The 20,369-nt window shown below is 35.6% G+C and overlaps 1 long non-coding RNA gene across 1 annotated transcript in view; it reads right to left on the reverse strand.

Moving 5' to 3' along the window:
- LOC134737442 (uncharacterized) overlaps window positions 1-20,369 on the reverse strand; it is a 402,399-nt gene that overhangs the window by 53,901 nt on the left and 328,129 nt on the right. The gene's annotated exons all lie outside the window — the stretch shown is intronic.

The following is a 20,369-nucleotide window of genomic DNA, read 5'->3' on the forward strand; positions in this document are numbered from 1 at the left end:
CCTTTCTTTCAGTCTGATTGGGCAAATTTAGAACATATGTTTTCTCTTCACTATGAAAGGTTTATGGGTTCAGACTAATCATCTATAGCATATAGATATTGGGAGATCACTCACAATGTGTATTGAAAAACTGTTAGCCACATATGTGCAGATGCTATGATTTGGTTATTATTAACTTTAATTAAAAGCAAGTTAACAAAATTCTGTGACAATTCTGCTCCAAATAGACTGCTTGCCTTTTCCTTCAGAATAATAAACAACATATTAACAATTAAAGGACTGGTGTGACAGTCATTCCTAAAACCTGCTTTCAATAATCTTAACAATCACTATTTTCTCCCTGCATCTCATTAGCAAAATAGACTTCAGTTAAGAATCCCAAAACCTGGTGCATTACAAAGGAAGAAGTGTTTACTCCATGGATTAGCAAAATTTTTTGTAAAGGACCAGAGAGTGAATGTTTCACTTCACAGGCCACATGGTCTCTGTTTTATATTCATTTTATTTAAAATCAACTCATTAATAATGTAAAAAAACTTCTTAGGTCATAGGCTGTACTAAAACAGGTCTAAGGCTAAATGTGATTGACGGGCTATTGTTTATCTATCTGGTAGGAAACATAAGATTAAGTTCAATTGGAAGACCGAATGCAGCAAAGTATGATGTAACATTCATTTCATATTCCTCAGTTGATGAATCTGAAGTAGGGTGATCAACCATCTAGGCTTGTCCAGGACTGGGGTTTTTCCAGAATGTTGGGCTTCTAGTAATAAATCCAAGAAAGTACCTGACCGATCTGGATGATTGGTCATTGATATGGTTTGGCTGTTTACCCACCAAAATCTCATCTTGAATTGTAATCTCCATAATCTCCACGTGTTGTGGGAGGGAGTTGTCGGGAGGTAATTGAATCATGGGGGCAGGTTCCCCCAAGCTATTCTTGTGATAATGAGTGAGTCTCAGGGGATCTGATGGTTTCCTAAGCTCTGGCATTTCCCCTGCTGGAACTCATTCTCTCTACTACTGCCCTGTGAAGAGGTGCCCTCCTCCATGATTGTAAGTTTCCTGAGGCCTCCTCAGCCATGAAGAATGTGAGTCAATTAAACCTCTTTTCTTTATAAATTACCTAGTCTCAGGTATCTCTTCATAGCAATGCAGGAACAGACTAATACTGTCATCCTAATAAATTATGCAAATGAGGAAAGTAAAATTCTTAAACAAGGAGGCCAAAAGAAAGCAGTCACTTCATGGCTTGACCATCTAACTGAAAAGTAGGAAGAAGACTGACATGGGTGGGGTTAGAAGGCTAGTGGATTGAATCCTTATAACCAAATACAGGTGAAATTAAACTCAACTGCTGCAGTCCCTGGTTGTTAAAAATCATTCATTTATCTATGTTTAGCAAAAGCTCGGAAAATAAGGGGTACAGAAGTCATATACAAAGTAGTGAGAGTCAAAAGAAACCAAACAGGCCATGTTAAGACTGGAAAACAACAACACAAACATTTACTCAGAAGAGCAGCTTGAAATTTCCATTTAAACTAGTCAACAAAGAAAGGTTGTGCAATCACATCAACACTATCCCCAGGTGCTGTTCATTCCAGTTTGCTCTACAGTCTCTTGTTATTTTTTTCTTCCTATTGAATGTCGCTGGCAAGAAGTCAAAGAGTCCATTCCAGGTTTCAGTTGCTGAAGCAGTGAAGCAGATGGTATCAGAAGCCAATGCAGGAGGGAAATACAGATCACATATCAGCTTAGTTTGTTTGAGACTTACAAAAGATCTCATTGGGTCGGTGGTTAGAGCAGGGTGATAGAGAAAGAGTTGTTAGAAACCCCATGTCTTATTCTGAGGAGACCATTTCAAGACTTAGTTATGATAATTTCTTTTTTTTTTTCTTTTTGAGATGGAGTTTCGCTCTTGTCACCCAGGCTGGAGTGCAATGGCCTGATCTCAGCTCACTGCAACCTCTGCCTCCTGGGTTCAAGCAATTCTCCTTCCTCAGCCTCCCCAGTAGCTGGAATTACTTACAGGCGTGCATCACCACACTTGGCTAAGTTTTGTACTATTAGTAGAGACAAGGTTTCACCATGTTGGCTAGGCTGGTCTCGAACTCCTGACCTCAGGTGATCCACCCACCTCAGCCTCCCAAAGTGCTGGGATTACAGGCATGAGCCACTGCGCCTGGCCAGTTATGATAATTTCAGTACAATACTGAAACAAGGTCAATAGATTTGAAAGGATCAATGTTGAAAGCAACACTAAGTGGCAGAACAGGAATCTCAACTCGCGTAAGAGCAGCAAATGGCTTAACATAGGAGTGGTCAAGAGAGGCAGCAAGATGCATTGGAATATCCAAGTAGAGAAGAAACTACGAGGGAAAAAAGAACTTTGCATAAATCTTGAAATGGCATTCTTGTATTTCCATGTATGCATTATATTGTTCATGAAGTATAAAACATCTCACATGGTCTCACTTATTTGCACAATTTCCTCAAGAGGCCTATTGGAAAGAAATCTTGACACCCATTTCACAGACAGCAGGATTTAATTATTTCCTCCAAGTCACATCTTGAAAAAGTGCTGGCATTGGGACATAATCTGTTTCCTTGAACTCCAAAACAATCCACTCTAGAAGAGCATGGAATAAAGAGAAGACAAATCAGTTACTAGCCTGGGAAATATACTAATAGACCCGCTGTTAAACATTGGAATTATTATAGCTAGCAGAATGAGAAAGAAAAAGATGCCAGATGTCACTTAGGATAGAACTCTAAGGGTAGGATTAAAATGTGAATGTAGCTAGTAAAATTCCTTAAGGAATTATACTAGAGAAGCCACCAATCCAATAGCACATTCTTTAAAAAACTCCATCCAACTAGGGCACAAGGTGCATGTTGTCCAATACACCTAGTACATGAAAATGCGTGAAAACCGTTCTGAGTTGAGGAAACAGCACCAGCAGGATAGTTATGCACCCTGTGGGCTTCTGGCCTACATTTAGCATGTGCGCTGCCAACTCGATTCCCTCAGATGTCAGTGGGGAGCGCTAAGCATGAAGCAGCAGGCGATGGCTTAGGAAATCAGCCAGAGACCAGTCCAAGAGGGTCAACCCCTCTGGAAAAACTTTAAAGGGTCTATCTTCTCTTGGGAACTCTTGAAGAAACTGGTGCCTCAGTGCAAGGCACAAAGTGTCTTTCCTTTCCACAAATTTATTTATCTATCTAGGCTAAACTCATGGCATCAAGCAGCACAAAAAAAGCATTATTTAGGAAGTATTTAGGGAGCAACCAATCCCTAAATACTGCTAAATAGTGGTTACTCCCTAAATACTACCTTAATATGGGTTACTTAATTTAGGTTACTTAATATAACCTAAACAGTGGTCACTCCCTAAATACTGCTTTTTTTGTGCTGCTTGATGTCATGGTAAATACTACAAGTGCTAAAGGAAAGAAGGAGAGACCTTTCCTGATGCTTAGAGTCTAATGATGTGTTGGTAAAAGCTTAACTGGCTACCTGGAGGACAAGCTGTGAATTGTACCATTTGTAGATTAGCCATCTGTAAATAATCCTACCATGACCAATTTCAACCTATCAACGTGATGCATAACACCTTTAAAAATTTGTTAAAATATAGTAATTATGCACTAGCAGGAGCAGTATTCAGTGCACTACTGGTTAAAATCTATGCCTAAGGAGGTAAAAATGCAGGAAAAGTAGTTCTGATTCTTATGTGTGTATAAATGCAGGCATGTATGGGTATGAGAGCCTGTGTGTGTGGGTGGCTGGGGGTCGCATACAGTTACAAACTGGATAATCAAATTGAGCCATCGCACTCTAGCCTGTGCACAGATAGTGGTAGAAAAGGACCCTCTTTGCTCTACACTCAGGCAGATCTCCAGGCATTCAAAGCACTTGCTTGTCTGGTCCAGCAGCCTGAACCGCCCCACCCTTCCTAAGCAGAGATTGTGATGCAACAGAACCCTCTCTGCTCCATGCCCAGGCAGATCTCCAGGCATTTAAAGCACTATTCTCCTAGATTAGCAGCCTTTGCCACCCTACCCTTTCTATGCAGATTGTGGTACAGTGGGGTCCTCTGTAGTTCATCCCTATGTAGATCTCCAGGCATCTGGAGCACCCACCCCACTGAATTAGGAGTTTAGGCCACCCACTTCCCCCATGCAGAGAATTTGCAGTCAAGGAAGTTTCCCATTTCCATGCCTAGGCACACCTCTGGAGAACTGGTGATTTCCCACTGGATTCTCCCTTAGTGCTACGGCTTGTGCTTGCCATTAAGGGACCTATAGGTTAGTCTGCTCAGGCTAGTCCTGTATAACTTTCCCTCTGACCCTCCCACCTGTCAGGGATGAGCAGGGAGCTCAGACCACTGTGCACTCCATGGATCAGCCCACTACCTGAGACAACAGAGAGCTTCTCCCAGTAAACAAGGATCAAAGTTATACCCAGCCACATGGGCCACAATCAGATCTTACCCATAAGTGTTATCTACTGGCTTGTAGGTCAAACTGCATAACCCAGCAGGTAGGTCAAACCAGCTGAAACATATCCATAGGGCTACAGAAACAAAGCTGAAAGACTCTATGCAACATTCCCCACATTCACACCCCCTGGAGATGGGGAGAAAGGGGAAGGGAAAGGAAACAAACACACAATGACATTACAGAGAAAAAGAAAAAAAAATTCTACCCACATTAAAATAATTACAAAAGTTAGCGTTATCACCTCTGCATAAGAAGGAACCAGCACAAGAATTCTGGCATCATGAAAAATCTGAATGTAGTGACACTGCCAAAGGATTATACTTAATCTCCAGCAATGGTCTCTAATCAAAATCAAAACTCAGAAATGACAGACAAAATAATTCAAGGCATGGATTACAAGGAAGCTCAATGAGATCCAAGATAAGGCTAAAAATCAACACAAAGAAACTTCTCAATCAAGGAAATAAAGGAAAACATAAACATTCTAGAAACATATCAATCAGAGATTCTGAAATTGAAAAACTCACATAAGAAATTTCAAAATACAGTTGAAAGTTTTATCAATAGAATGGACCAAACAGAAGAAAAAAATTCAGTGCTTGAAGACCAGTCTTTCAAACTAATCCAGTCAGACAAAAATAAAGAAAAACAATTTTTCAAAATGAACAAAGTCCTTGAGAAATAAAGGATTATGTAAAGCAACCAAATCTACAAATTATTGACACTCATGAGAGGGAAGGAAAAAAAGTAAGCAACCTGGAAAACATATTCAAAGAAATAAATCAAGAAAACTTCCTTAATCTTGCTAGAGAGGTAGATATCCAGATACAGGAAACCTAGAGGACAACTGTGAGATACAAAATGAACATCATCAAGGTATATGATCACCAGATGGTTCAAAGTCAATGCCAAAGAAAAAAGTCTTAAAGGCAGCTAGAAGAAAATGTCAGATTACATACAAAGGAAACGCTATCAGGCTAACAACAGATTTCTCACCAGATACTTTATAAGCCAGAAGAGATTGGGGGTCTATTTTGAGGATTTAAAGAAAAGACATTCCAACCAAGACATTTCATAGCCCACCAAACTAAGATTCATAGGTGAAAAAGAAATAAAATATTTTCTAGTCAAGCAAGTGCTAAGCCAATTTGTTACCACAAGATCAGGCTTACAAGAGATTCTTAAGGGAATTCTAAACATGAAAATGAAAGAACATATCAATATTAACATGTAATATAAAAGGTCTAAATTCCTCATCTAAAAGACACAGAATTGCAAGATGGATTTAAAAAATCCATCTGCTGTATTCAAGAGACCAATCTCACACATAACACACACAGGCTCAAAGAAAGGGGCTAAAAAAATCTACTATCCATATGGAAGACAAAAAAGAGTAGGGGTCACTAGTCTTATATTATTAAAAAATACTTTAAATCAACAACAATGAAAAAGGACAAAGAAAAGCATTCCATAATGATGAAGAATTTGATTTAACAAGAAAACTTAAGCATCCTACAAATATATGCACCCAACACTGGAGCCCCCAGATTTGCAACATAACTACTTCTAGACCTACAAAAAGACTTAATGACACAATAATAGTTGAGGGCTTCAACACCTCATTGATACTGTTAGACAGGTCATTGAGGTAGACAAGTAACAGACAAATTCTGGACTTAAATGTGACACTTGACCAATTGGATCTAATAGATATTTACAGGATATTCCACTCAACAACCACAGAATATACATTCTTCTCATCTGCACATGGGACATACTCTAAGAATAACCACATACTCAACCATTTTTTTAAAGAGCAAAATTATACCAACCATGCTTTTAGAATAAAATAGAATAAAAACAGAAATCAACACCAAGAATCTCTCCCAAAACCCCACAATTACATGGAAATTAAACAACATGCTTCTAACTGACTTTTGGGTAAACAATAAAATTAAGGCAGAAATCAAAAATATTTGTGAAATAAATGAAAACAAAGACACAACATACTGCAATTTCTGGGATGCAGCAAAAGCAGCATTAAGAGAAAAGTTTATGCACGAAATGGAGACCTCAAAAAGTTAGAAAAATTTCAAATTAATGATCTATCATCACACCTAGAAGAACTAGAAAGAAAAACAGAATGAACTAACTCCAAATCTAGCAGAAGGAAAATAAATAACAAAAATTAGAGCAGAACTAAGTGAAATTGAGACCCCAAAATTCATTCAAAGAATAATGAAACCAAAAGTCAGTTTTTGGAAAAAATAAACAACATCGGTAGATAGCCAAATTAACAAAGAAAAAAAGAGAGAAGATCCAAATAAACACAATTAGAAACAACAAAGGTAACATTACTATCAATCCCGCAGAAATACAAAAGATCCTAAGAGAGGATTATCAAAACCTCTAGGCACACAAGCTGGAAAATCTAGAGGAAATGGATTAATTCCTGGAAACACATGACATCCCAAGAATGAATCAGAAAGAAATAAAAACTTTAAACAGACCAGTACCAAGTTCTGAAAATTGAATCAGTAATAAAAATCCTACCAACCATAAAAAGCCCCAGAGGAGACTGATTCACAGTCAAATTTTACCAGACAAAAAAGAAGAACTGGTACCAATTCTACTAAAATTATTCCAAAAAAATTGAGAAGAGTTTCCTCCCAAACCCATTCTAAGAAAGCAGCATTATCCTGACACCAAAACCTGGCAAAGATAGAACTAAACAACAACAAAAACAAAAACTACAGGCCAATAACCTGATGAAAATGACGCAAATATCCTCAAAAAAGTATTAGCAAACTGAATCCAGCAGCACATCAAAATGTAATTCACCGTGATAAAGTGATGCAGGTTTGGTTCAATATATGCAAATCAATAATGTGATTCACCACATAAAAAGACTTAAAACCAACAATTATGTAATAATATCAACAGATGTGAAAAAAATCCTTTGATAAAATCAACTATCCCTTCACGGTAAAAGCCATTTAGAAGCTGGGCATCAAATGAAAATATGTAAAAATAAGAGCAACTATGACAAACCAAAAGCCAACATCACAATGAATGGGCAAAAGCTGGAATGTATTTCCTTTTGAGAACTGGAAGAACATGGGGATGCCCATTCTTACCACTCCTATTCAACACAGTACTGGAAGTTCTAGCCAGAGCAATCAGGGAAGAGAAATAAATTAAAGGTATCCAAAATAGGTATAGAAGAAATAAGACTATCTCTCTTCACTGAGCATTTGACGCTATACCCACAACACCCTAAAGACTGCCAAAAAGCTCCTAGAACTGATAAATGACTTCAGTAAACTTTCAGAATACAAAATCAACATACAAAACATCGTAGCATTTCTATATACCAATAATGTTCAACCTGAAAACCAAATCAAGAAAACAATCCCATTTACAATAGCCACACCCAAAAAATACCTAGGAATACATCTAACAAAGGAGATGAAAGATATCTATCAGGAGAATACAAAACACTGCTAAAAGAAATCATAGATGACACAAACAGTGGAAAAATATCCCATGATCATGGATTGGAAGAATCAATATTGTTAAGCTTGCCACGCTGCCCAGAACTATCTACAAAGTCAACGCAATTTCTATCAAACAATCAATCTCATTGTTCACAAATTAGAAAAGAAATAGACTAAAATTCACATGGAACTGAAAAATAATAAAAAAGAGCTTGAATTGCCAAAGCAGTCCTAAGTGAAAAAAAAAAAAAAATCAAAAAGCTGGAGGCATCACAATCACATTACCTAACTTTAAACTATATCTGAAGTCTACAGTAACCCTAAACAGCATGGTACTAATACAAAAACAGACACATAGACCAATGAAACAGAACAGAGACCCCAGAAATAACGCTGCACACCTACAGCCATCTGATCTTTGGCAAAGTCAACATAAATAAGCAATGGGGAAATGACTCCCTGTTCAATAAATTGTGCTGAGACAGCTGGCTAGCCAAATGCAGAAGAATAAAACTGGACCCCTTCCTTACACCATATACAAAATCAACTCAAGAGGGATTAAATATTTAAATGTAAAGCCTAATATTATAAAAACCTTGGTAGATAATCCAGGAAAACCATTCTGGACATAGGCCTTGGGAAAGAATTTATGACTAAGTACTCAAAAGCAATCACAACAAAAGCAAAAATGGACAAGTTTAACCTAAGCTTCTGCACAGCAAAGGAAACTAACAACAGAGTAAGCAGACAACCTACAGGGAAAGAGAAAATATTTGTAAACTATGCATCTGATACAAACAACCCCTTTAAAAGTGAGCAAAAACATGAAAAGACACTTCTCAAAGGAAAACATACAAGCTACCAACAAACATGAAAAAAATGCTCAAAATTACTAATCATCAGAGAAATGCATATTAAAACCACAATGAGATAACCATCTCACACCTGTCAGAATGGCTATTAATAAAAAGTAAAAAAAAAATAACAGACGCTGGTGAGGCTGCAGAGTAAAAGGAATGCTTATACACTCTTGGTTGGACTGTAAATTAGTTTAGCCACTACGAAAAGCACTTTTGAGATTTCTCAGAGAACTTAAAACAGCCACCATTTGACCCAATAATCTCAAACTTGAGTATACACCCAAAATAAAATAAATCTTCTACCAAAAAAAAATATATGTTCATCCCAGCACTATTCATGGTAGCAAAGACAGGAAATCAACCTAGGTGGCTATCAACAGTGGGTTGGATAAAGAAAATGTGGTATGTATACATCATGGAACACTACATAGCCATGAAAAAAGAATAAAATCTTGTCCTTTGCAGCAACATGGATGCAGCTGGAGGCCAATATCCTAAGCAAATTAAAGCAGAAACAGAAAACCAAATACTACATGTTCCCTTGTAACGAGAAGCTAAACATCTGGACATATTGTTCGCAACAATAGACATTGGAGACTTCAGAGAAGAGAGGAAGGGAGGCAGAAAAAGGTTGAAAAAGTTACCTGAATATTATACTCACCACCTGGGTGAGGGGTTCATTTGTTTCCCAAACCTCAGCATCACACAACGTATCCATCTAACAAACCCACACATGTGTCCCCTGAATCTAAAATAAAAATTGAAATTAAAAAAAACCCAAAGCATTATATTAATTTTATAGTGTCCATATTCTCACATGCACTTCTCGTTTTCCAGTGGCCATAAGTTCATAAAGATTCATAGACACCTCCAGGGCTATAAATTTTGCTGGTCTAGAAACCCCATAAAACTTCACTTCTAAAGCTCAGGTTCTATGTCTGGTGCACTGTAGGAACTCTATGCATATTTGCTTACTGATCGATTAGTGATCGATTGATTCTACTTTCCTTTCTCCTTTTCAACATCCCTTCAAGGTTCCTGGCACAAAGCTTGATTAATAAACATAGTTAGGGTTTGGATCCTGTTTCTTTCTCTGCAAACTAAGGTAGGGATGGCTGATGTGAATTCTTTTGTGTGTGTGTGTGTGTGTGTGTGTGTGTGTGTGTGTGTGGGCAAGCTACTATGTGGCAGTGGCTTCACTTCCACGGTCTAAAGAAAAGTTCCCTGATGTTGGATACTGTGCTTATTTTAAACTCAAATAGCCACATGAGAATGTGGAGGAAACATATGATTTTAGGGAATGAAGAAACTTCAAAGATCTTTGAGTATGAGGCCACTTAGCCAAATGCCTTAATTTTATACTGCTAAAACAGAATTTCAGATACTTGGTAATTTATAAAGAAAATAACATATTTTTCACAGTTGTGGAGGCTGGGAGGTCTGATATCAAGGTGCAAGCATCTGGCACAAGTTTTCTATGTCTGTCATCCCATTTCAGAAGGTTAGAGAGAGAATGAGAGGAAGTAGAAGGGGATAGGACTTGCCCTATGTTGCACACCCACTCTGGGGATAACAGCATTAATCTATTCATTTTCTCTGCCCTCATAGCCTAATCGCTTCTCATTAGGCCTCACCTCCCAACACTGTTGCATTGGGGATTAATTTTCTAACACATGCTTGAAGACACATGATCAAACCATAGTACCAAGTAAATCAAGAAACCAAGTGATTTACTCTCTGCATAAATGTTACACACACACACACACACTCCCTCCCTCTATCTCTCTCTCTCTGTCCATTTCTCTCTCTCTCTCTCACACACACACACACACACACCCTCCCTCTATCTCTCTCTCTCTCACACACACACACACACACACACCCCCTCCCTCTATCTCTCTCTCTCTCACACACACACACACACACACACACCCCCTCCCTCTATCTCTCTCTGACACACACACACACACACACTCACTCAAAAGTCATCCTCAGCTCACCATCCTGTCTATCTTCATGGAAAGTAGCACTAGACAAAATCACCTAGACATTTATTTTTTATTTACTTATTTATTTATTTATTTATTTATGTTTCATACTACTGAAACATAAGATTCAGGCAAATAGTAACTTCTCTGTCCTATATACTTTTTCATCCCCAGCTCTTATCCACGTGCCTGGCAAAACTAGGTTCTTGATAAATATAAATTGAGTAAGTGAATAAATACAATGGTATAGTCATTCATAATCTATTAATACACTGGCGTTATTATCCCTACCTCTACTTTCTTCCCCATTGAACTGAAAATCAAGTTAACAAAAATTGACAACTGAAACTAAGAAATACAAGAATACCAAGTTTTAAAGCAACACATTTATATGTAGAGAGATATTTCTCCTCTGATACATTAGTTGCCCAATTCAGACAAAGAAAGTTTGTTTTATGAAAATCAGAGTGACCACAGACTACTCTTCCTTCTTCTTTATTTCTATAAGTGCTGAGAGTTTGTCATCAAGAGGTCATTAACAACTATTTTCTCTAAAATAATAAAGAAATATAAACTGGACTTAAAAGCACTTTAGGGTTTTCATCAAGCTAAATAAGTAAAGCAGATTATTTCTACCAAATAAAAACATCTTAACTACTGAACTTATTTATTTTGAATCTTATTCAGGATATCCTGGAGAAGGAAAACTTAGATTTCATTTTAACTATAACCAATCAAGGTTTTACCTCATTTTTTAGTAAAATAGTCTTTCAAAATAGTCCTAACATGCTTAGATAATTAGAGGCATTGCTTATTGAGGTTCAAAAATTTTGTGAAAGTGAATTTTCTGATTTCATTTGGTAATGATTTACACATCCTATTCTAGGTTTTTTTTTTTTTTTTTTTTTTTCTATCAAGTAACTTAGAGTATGTCCAGCAGCTTTTTTTAGATCATTTTAGCAGTTTACTGGCTTCATCATGTTTATGGGCAGAAATTTTCAAAAGGATCAGATAACTTAATTCCTCTTCTGGTGACAAGGGTTTTAAATTGTTTGTATTTAAATTTAATTTTCTTTAAGATTAAGTTTTGTTAAATAATTTGGTCCTTTTAAAAATAGATGTTACAGTGGCATTATTTAGAATTAATATGAACTCAAGTATAGTTTGTATAGATGTAGTATCTATACAGAGAAGAGGGTAACATAATTTTGCTTCTTTTAGCTTCCTAGATAATTTCAAAATTCTATTTTTTTTTACTTATTAAAGGAGTTTTCAGGGTCTTTGAGAACAATTTTTTTTGGTAGTTTTTGCTTATGGAAACATGGGATGAGAAATCTCAGGAGTCATTTAGGAAAGAGTGAATAGGCGCTACTTTATTTTTATACACACAGAGCCTGGGCTTCAGGTGTGAAACCCTGAAGTAAGAAGATCTTTGCTAATTAATAAGATCCTTAGCCTAGTTACAGAAAAGCATTAGAATAACACAGATCCTGAGCTAAGTTGTTTTTAGTTTTATGTTTGAGAATCACCAAAGCCAAGCCAGAGGTTGGAAAGAGCTTAATGTTATCCAAGCCACACTGTAATTCCCAGCAGTCCAATACACTCTCTCAGAGATACATTCATTTGTAAATGAAAGAGAAGCCCAGCAGTCTCTGGAAACTGGAAAGGGGGTTTGGCAGAAGAAGCCAGGGATCCAGAGAGAACCACTTATGACTTTGACAAATTAAACAAATTTTCTGACTCTCACATATGCAAAAATGTAGTGAAAAGACTTGCCTAACAGAGTTATTGTAAGAATTAAATAAGATGCAGGAAAACTCTAACATGTAACTGAAAGCCCATAGAGGACAGCCTCATCCCCTTTTCCTTTGCACAAGGTCTAACTTCGGAGAAAGCAGAGGTTTAGGGATGCAAAGCTTGTACCTCTTTCTCTGGTGCAAAGTCCAGGGCCACCCTAGGAAGCGTCTCTTCACAAGGCCAGCTTTCAGGGCAACTGTGCTTGATTTAATGCTCTACTATTCCTATTTTGAAATATTTCATGTATTTGAACAAGGAATCCCTCATTTTCATTTTTCACTAGACTCCACAAATTATGTAGCTAGTCCTGCTTCTCCAGTGCTGGAAGATAAGTGGCTACTGCTTCCTCTCCTGGCTGGGCAGGCCCCAGGCCCAACACTGCTCTGGAGAAGGACCTTGAGCTGAGAGCTCGAAAATCAACTAGAATTTACCAGTCTTTTCCTGATGAAACAGACATTATTATCTGAAAATGTTTACTGGCGTGAAACTTTAAGTAAGTAAGTAATAAGGCAGTAAATGAAGAGTTAGATCTTTCCAGAAACATGCCTCTGAAATCTTCAGAAGATTGGTGAATACACTCTTCTACTTAATTTTTTAAATCTTGGCCTGAAGGGTTGAGATAAGTTAGAGACCAATAACTTTTAGTAGGACACTGGTTTTTCAGGGGCTGAAGAATAAATACCCTATAGCAATTACTGTACCACATACTTAAAATTTACTAAGAAAGTAGGTCTTATGTTAAGTGTTCTTACCTTCAAAAATAATAATATAAATAAAGGGGCTGGGAGGAAACTTTGGAAGATGATGAATATGTTTATGGCTTTGATGGTGGTGACGGTTTCATAGGCATGTACTTGTCGAATTGTATACATTAAATAGGTACAGCTTTTTATGTCAATCATCTCAACAAAGTGGTTTTAAAAATAAATACTAAGATCAAATGAACAAATTCTCATATTACAATATTTACAGTTTAATGTCATTTATTTATTGGAAACCTAGCTATCTTGCAACCTCACTATTCAAAATACAATCAGTAGCATAAAAATGGAGTAAAAAGGACCCTTAACAGATAAAGTAAGTGTGGGAAAACAAAAGCATTAGAGTTTATTGACTTTACTTAGAGGACTTATCCTCAAGTCAATACTGCTAAAGGACTTTCTGGTTTCCAAACTTTCCGTTGATTAAATATAATAAATTACACCAGGAGAGACTACTTAAATGGTGCTAGAGTAGCTATTCATGCTGTTTTCAAGGTATTATCAGTTGGCCCACTTTCCACAAAAATTATAGGATCGGTATTATTGGTCTCCTCATGGTTGAGTTGAGCCATGCTATAGTTCTGGCATTTAACTGCCAATTAAAACTCCTCTAGAACTCTCTTTTTCTCACATAGTACAGCAACTGCCAAATTTGTAATGGTGGTTGCACTATCAGCTCAGGTCTGAGAATAATTTTTATTAGTAGAATCTACTAAGCACATTGTCTTAGTCAGTTCAGGTTTCTATAATGAAACACCAGACTGAATGGCTTATGAACAACAGAAATGTATTTCTCACAGTACTGGAAGCAGGAAATCTGAGATCACAGTGCAGAAGTTCTGGTAAAGCTTCTCTTCTAGGTTGCAGAGGGCCAACTTTTTGTGCCCTCACATATTGAACAGAGCAACAGAGCTCTCTGGAGTCTGTTTTATAAGGACACTAATCCATTCATGAGGGCTGTACCCTCATGATGCAATTGTCTACCAAAAGCCCCACCCCCTACCATTACATTGTGGGTTAGGACTTCAGCATATGAATTTTAGGGGAACAAAAACACTCGATCCACAACACACCTTTGAAATCCTTAATAGAGTTTTGTCTATTCATTAAAAAAATTAAACAATTGCAATGCACAAAGCATTAAACAAATAGCAGTACATGGCAGTAATTAAATAGATTCCCAGGAAGCTTACATTCTAGTGAAGGAAAACAAAAAATAAATAAATAAATGTATAATATGTCGGATGACTATTAAAGGGTGGAGATGATACTTTCTACTGAAACAGATTGGTTATAATGAATTTACAAGTTATTTATCCTTCTAAATAGGTATTATATGTCTACATACCTGGGTCAATGTTCAATGTTCAACAGAGCCCATAATTATATGGGCACTACATAGCAAATCAAAATGGTGTTTTCAATTAATGGAAGGTATTACTCTTATTTTATAAACCAATCTCCATATAGTTCATATGCTGTCAGGACTCAATATCCACTTGTATTTGGGTGCACTCAATTTTATATGCATTTTGCAAGTGTTTACAGCTGACCTGATTAAAATACTGAGAATGTGTATAATCTGTAGGTGATTCCTTTTATACTTGTTGCTGAATTATGTTTCAAAATGTGTGAAAAATTAGTTCTTTAAATTAGGTAACGTACATATTGGTAGCTAGACATTAATGCTAAACTCTCAAGATAAATATTTTTGTATTGCAAGTCTCCATTGCCACAATGTGACCCAGTAGGTTAGCCATAAGGGATGCATGCTCCAGCAACATCCAGCACACTTAACCAACCTCAGAATCACGGCTGCTGCTTCACATCCACATTTTCAATATCACACAAGATTCTCTTGTGGCCAAGCCTAACCTGAAACTATACAGGAAATAAAATTTTAGAAAATGTAGTTCCAACTTAGCTTGTTGATACAGTACTAATATACCACAGACTATTTAAAGCAAAAACAATAACTATGTCATATGATGGTCACACTACGAACAGAGAAAAATATATGATAATAACATGTATCATAAGAGACGGGTAAATAGTAATTACATGTTGTACTGAGAGTAATATAGCACTAATTTGATGTAGAATTTAATACACATTTAGGTTGCATATTATAGTGTTTAGAGCAACCAAAAAGGTATGCTGAAAAAAAAAACCCTATGGTATAACTAAAACAAAAGCAGTAAAATAGACTGTAAACATATTTGATAATTTAACAGAAGGCAGTAAAGGATAGATAAATAAGGACAAGATGAGGTAAACCAAGTCTATCTGTTACTGTATTAAATAGAAATAGACTAAATAGTCTAGCTAAAAGAAAATATTGTGAGATTGTTAAAAAGAAAAAAAAACAAGTCCACTTCTATAATTTTAAAAAAGATTCATTGTAAACACAAAGACGCAGATAGAAAGTAAACAATAGAAACATGCTAATCAAAGGAAAACCGCTGTGGCTTTCTTAATATCAGGCAAAGAAGACACAAAGGGAAGAAATCTGATTAAAGATAGAGATGTTTCATTTTAGAAAGGAATAAATTAAAAAGGAAGACTACAATATTGAAAATATGTATTTAATAATATTTCTTTAAAATGTTAAAATCAACATTTCACAGAAATAAAGACAATAGAAGTAGCTACAACTGTGGTTGGATATTTTAATTAGCTTCTCTTAACAAATGATGGAAGAAGCAGATACAAATCATCAAAGATATAGAAGATTTGAATAGTTGCATTAGCCCACTCAATTTCATTGCTTTTGAGAACATTATACTCAATAACTACAGAATACACATTCTTCTCAAGTGCACACAAAATGTTTAATAAAACAGGTCATATGTTGGGTTAATATCAAGAAATATAAAAGGCAAATATCAATAAATATCAAAGAATTTTCAATATAAATTGTTTTTTAGTAAGTGGCAATAAAACAGAACTGGAAATCAATAACAGAAAGGTAAAGAGAAGATCCCCACATATTTGCAATTTAAGCTATCAATTTTTAAAAATGTAAACAACCAATAAAAAATGAACAGAGCACTTGAAAATTACCTTTACAAAAGAGCATATCCAAATAGTAATTACATGAACAAAGTGCTCAACGGCATTACTTATCAGAAAAATACACATTAAAACCAACCACATGCACTAGAATTACTAAAATTAAAGACTGACAATTCCAAGTGTTGTCAAGGTTATGGACCTCTGCTGCATTGCTGGTAGCAGTGTAAGATAGTAAAACAACTATGGAAAACTGGTAGTATTTATAAGAGTAATTTTACTCCTAAGTAAGCACCCAAGAGAAAGTCATGTATTTGCTTATAAAAAGACGTATACCAGAATGTACCTAGAAGCTTTATTTAAATAACCTACATTTGAAGCAGTGCAAATATTCACAAATAACAGAATGTATAAATAAATTTCAGTGTATATAAATGTTATACAATTTTAAGAAGAAAATAAAATATGGTAACATGCAGATAGATGTAATAACTGCATCTTAGAGGCACTATATTGAACAAAAGAAGCCAGATGCAAAAAATTATATACAATATGCTTTTATATGTACACATTTCAAGAATGAGCATAACGAATGTATGGCAATAGAAGTTAAAATACTGGTTCCTTTAGGGAGGTATTGATATGGAAAGAGGTATAAGGGATCCCTCCTAGGTACTGAAAATATCATATATCTTCATCTTGGGTAGTAAAATGGGTACGTATATACTTAAGTATCTATGCCTTGAGTCAAAAGCTTAAAATTGCTGCATTTTCCACTCTTTGCTGATGTAAATTTTACTTATTACATAAGGAAGAAGCGAAGTAAATATATAAAATATCTGACCATTTGCAACTAGATTTTTTATACATTTCTAATGTCAACTATTTTACAGATGATTGGTTTGCTAACAGAACCCCTTCTGTCCCATCCTATGTGGTTAAGTATCTGTGACCCTCCAAGCACAATAACATTAGCACAAATGTAACGCTTGAGTTGTCTAGCAACTACTTCACCACTATCAACTAAGTGGAAAATATCCCTGGGAACCAGCACTGTTGTTTTCTTAATGTTACCTTGCTGTGTCTTTAAGGGTGGATTATCGTGAGGCAGCCACATGTTTATATGTAGGAATTCTGCAGCAGAAAATTCACCTTTTGTACTCAGAGCAAGTTACCCATTTAATCAGTCTTCTAGTACAGTGTAAACATACATATATAACAATGTCTATGATAGGAAACTATCAATTTCTATATTTTATTTCTCATCTCAAATACTTTTGGAAAACCCACGGTTTACTATCTTAAGGTAAGGGGAGAAGTTTGCCTTTAAAATATTTGTATGTGTTTTTGATAATTATTGAAATAATTGTCAAAAGTAAATCTATTCTAAATTGTTTGCATTGTGCTCTAGTGTGCATAAAAATTGAATAACGTGTATTAATCCTAACTTTTTATTTTTAATCTATTCGCATCCATTAATAGTCTCATTTTTTTAACCATGGGGAGTATAGAACTTAATATAGGTACTCTAACCTGAGACTAACAAACGAATTTTTAAAATTATTAATATGATTAGTTATTTCAGCTATTTTCTTTCTAAATACGTTAAATCATGTATTTTCTGAGATTTTAAAAAATGTATCAAGCCCATTATACTCTTCTACATAATAACATTTTTTATTATTTCTAAATCTACATACAAATTTTATATGATTGGATAAAAAAACAAGAAACAAAAAAAGGTTTGAAAAGGAAATATAGGCGTTTCATTTAGCTTAAAACATTTCAAATTAAATTTTCTAATTTTCCACTATATATTGTGGCATTTACAACTACAACATGAAATGACATGCTGATTAGTTTATCTGGGTTTCAGCAAGTGATTGATTGATTAAAATAAAATATAAAATAAAAAGTGAAAGAGGCTTTCTATCAATCCTAAAAAGAAGGTCATTTATTTGGAGGCAGAATTCAACAGGAATTTTGGGAATTATTAGGCCTATTACATGGCTGAGACAGAGTAATACAATCAGGCTTTCAAATCAGGAAAATTCTAGATTTCATTTTCTTCCACTTGGAAAACAGTGCTCAAATCATTGAGAAAGAGAGAGGCAGCAAATACATGACCAGTTGTAAAGAAAGTTTTTCTGTTCCAACAATGCCTAGGGTGGCTTGGCCACCAACTTTATATAAGGTGTTATTTCCAGAAAAACAAAAGACATACCTGGACAAAGAGACTAGAAAGCCCAACAGAAATCCAATTCATCTGACTGTTTTTGCTAAATATTCTGCACATTCATTTTCTCTAGTGCAGGTAGAACTAATGTGTATCATCTGATGTATCTTTTCACAATTTCATATTTAAATTTATACTAAAAGCATAATATTCACTTGACTATAACAAAATAAAAATGTAACTGAAGTGAAACTAAAGTGATTGAAAATTTGATAATTCTCGATAAATGATAGTCCTTCTAAAATATTCTTCTGAAACAGAGTCAGTGAAGGAACAGATAGTAATTATTTTTAGCTTTGCAGGCCCCTGACAGTCTCTGTTATAATTATTCAAGTGCTTTATGCATTGTAGTGCCACAGACACAAAGGAATGGGTGTAAATGTGTTTCAATAAAACTTTATTTATGGCCAGGCGCGGTGGCTCACGCCTGTAATCCCAGCACTTTGGCAGGCTGAGGCGGGCGGATCACGATGTCAGGAGATCGAGACCATCCTGGCTAACACGGTGAAACCTCGTCTATACTAAAAATACAAAAAAAAAAAAAAATTAACCAGGCGTGGTGGCGGGCGCCTGTAGTTCCAGCTACTCAGGAGGCTGAGGCGGGAGAATGGCATGAACCCGGGAGGCGGAGCTTGCAGTGAGCCGAGATTGCACCACTGCACTCCAGCCTGGGCGACAGAGCGAGACTCCGTCTCAAAAACAAACAAACAAACAAACAAACAAAAACTTTGTTTATTATAAAAACCTGGTGGTAGAACAGATTTGGTTCACAGGCTATACTTTTCAACTAACTGCTCTAAAATGAAATATATATATATATAAAACACATTATGAGGATTATTGTTTTTGTTTGGTATGTGTTTGCATATGAGTTTTCATGAATTTCAATATGAGTCAGTAGCTGTTGACCTCCTATGACAAAAATGGGAAAATTAGTACATTTACACTATTGCCTTTCACTGAAGTCTGATATTTGTCATTTATAATGTTCTACACATCAGCAACATTACAACCTAGACTTATCTTCTTTTTTACTGTCTTTCAGCTTTCCAACTATACGTCAAGATGCTTTAACTTATTTTTGAATTGAAACAGTAAATATCTCCTAAAATACTATTTAAAAAACAAATTTGTAAACAAATAAACAAATACAAAGATTGTACTAAACAACCAGCAAGAAAAGTACACATGGCGGGTTTGATTATTTTATAAAGTGATTGGAGAAAAAGAATTTTGGTTTGATTCTTTTTGTATTTTTTTTTGACCTATGAGTTTATATTATATTGGAATCAACTGCCTTCTTTAAAAACTCTATAATTACTGTCTTTTACTCTCTCCTCCACTGGGAGGAAGACTTTACCACATCACTAGAAAAATTAAAACACAGATGTTACAAGTGAGATGTTCTTTAGAATTGGACAAATATTTATAATAAATTTGCAAAGACATTATGAATAAATTGTATGCTACGACTTATCACATATGAGTTTGGCATGATGAAGAGAGGAACGAATACTCTATGTGGCTGGTGTTTCCCACCCAATTTCCCCTGTTAGCATCAGTGTTCCTTGTCTAATTTATAGCATCTATCACCTCATAGTGATATCTAATTGATCATTCTCTATTACAAGTTACTTTTCTTTCTCAGTCATTTTTTAAACTTTTATTTCAAGTTTAGGGGTATATGTGCAGGTTTGTTACATAGGTAAACTTCT

The sequence above is a fragment of the Symphalangus syndactylus genome, chromosome 8 (genome assembly GCF_028878055.3).
Source record: "Symphalangus syndactylus isolate Jambi chromosome 8, NHGRI_mSymSyn1-v2.1_pri, whole genome shotgun sequence".
In the NCBI taxonomy this organism is placed as follows: Eukaryota; Metazoa; Chordata; class Mammalia; order Primates; family Hylobatidae; genus Symphalangus; species Symphalangus syndactylus.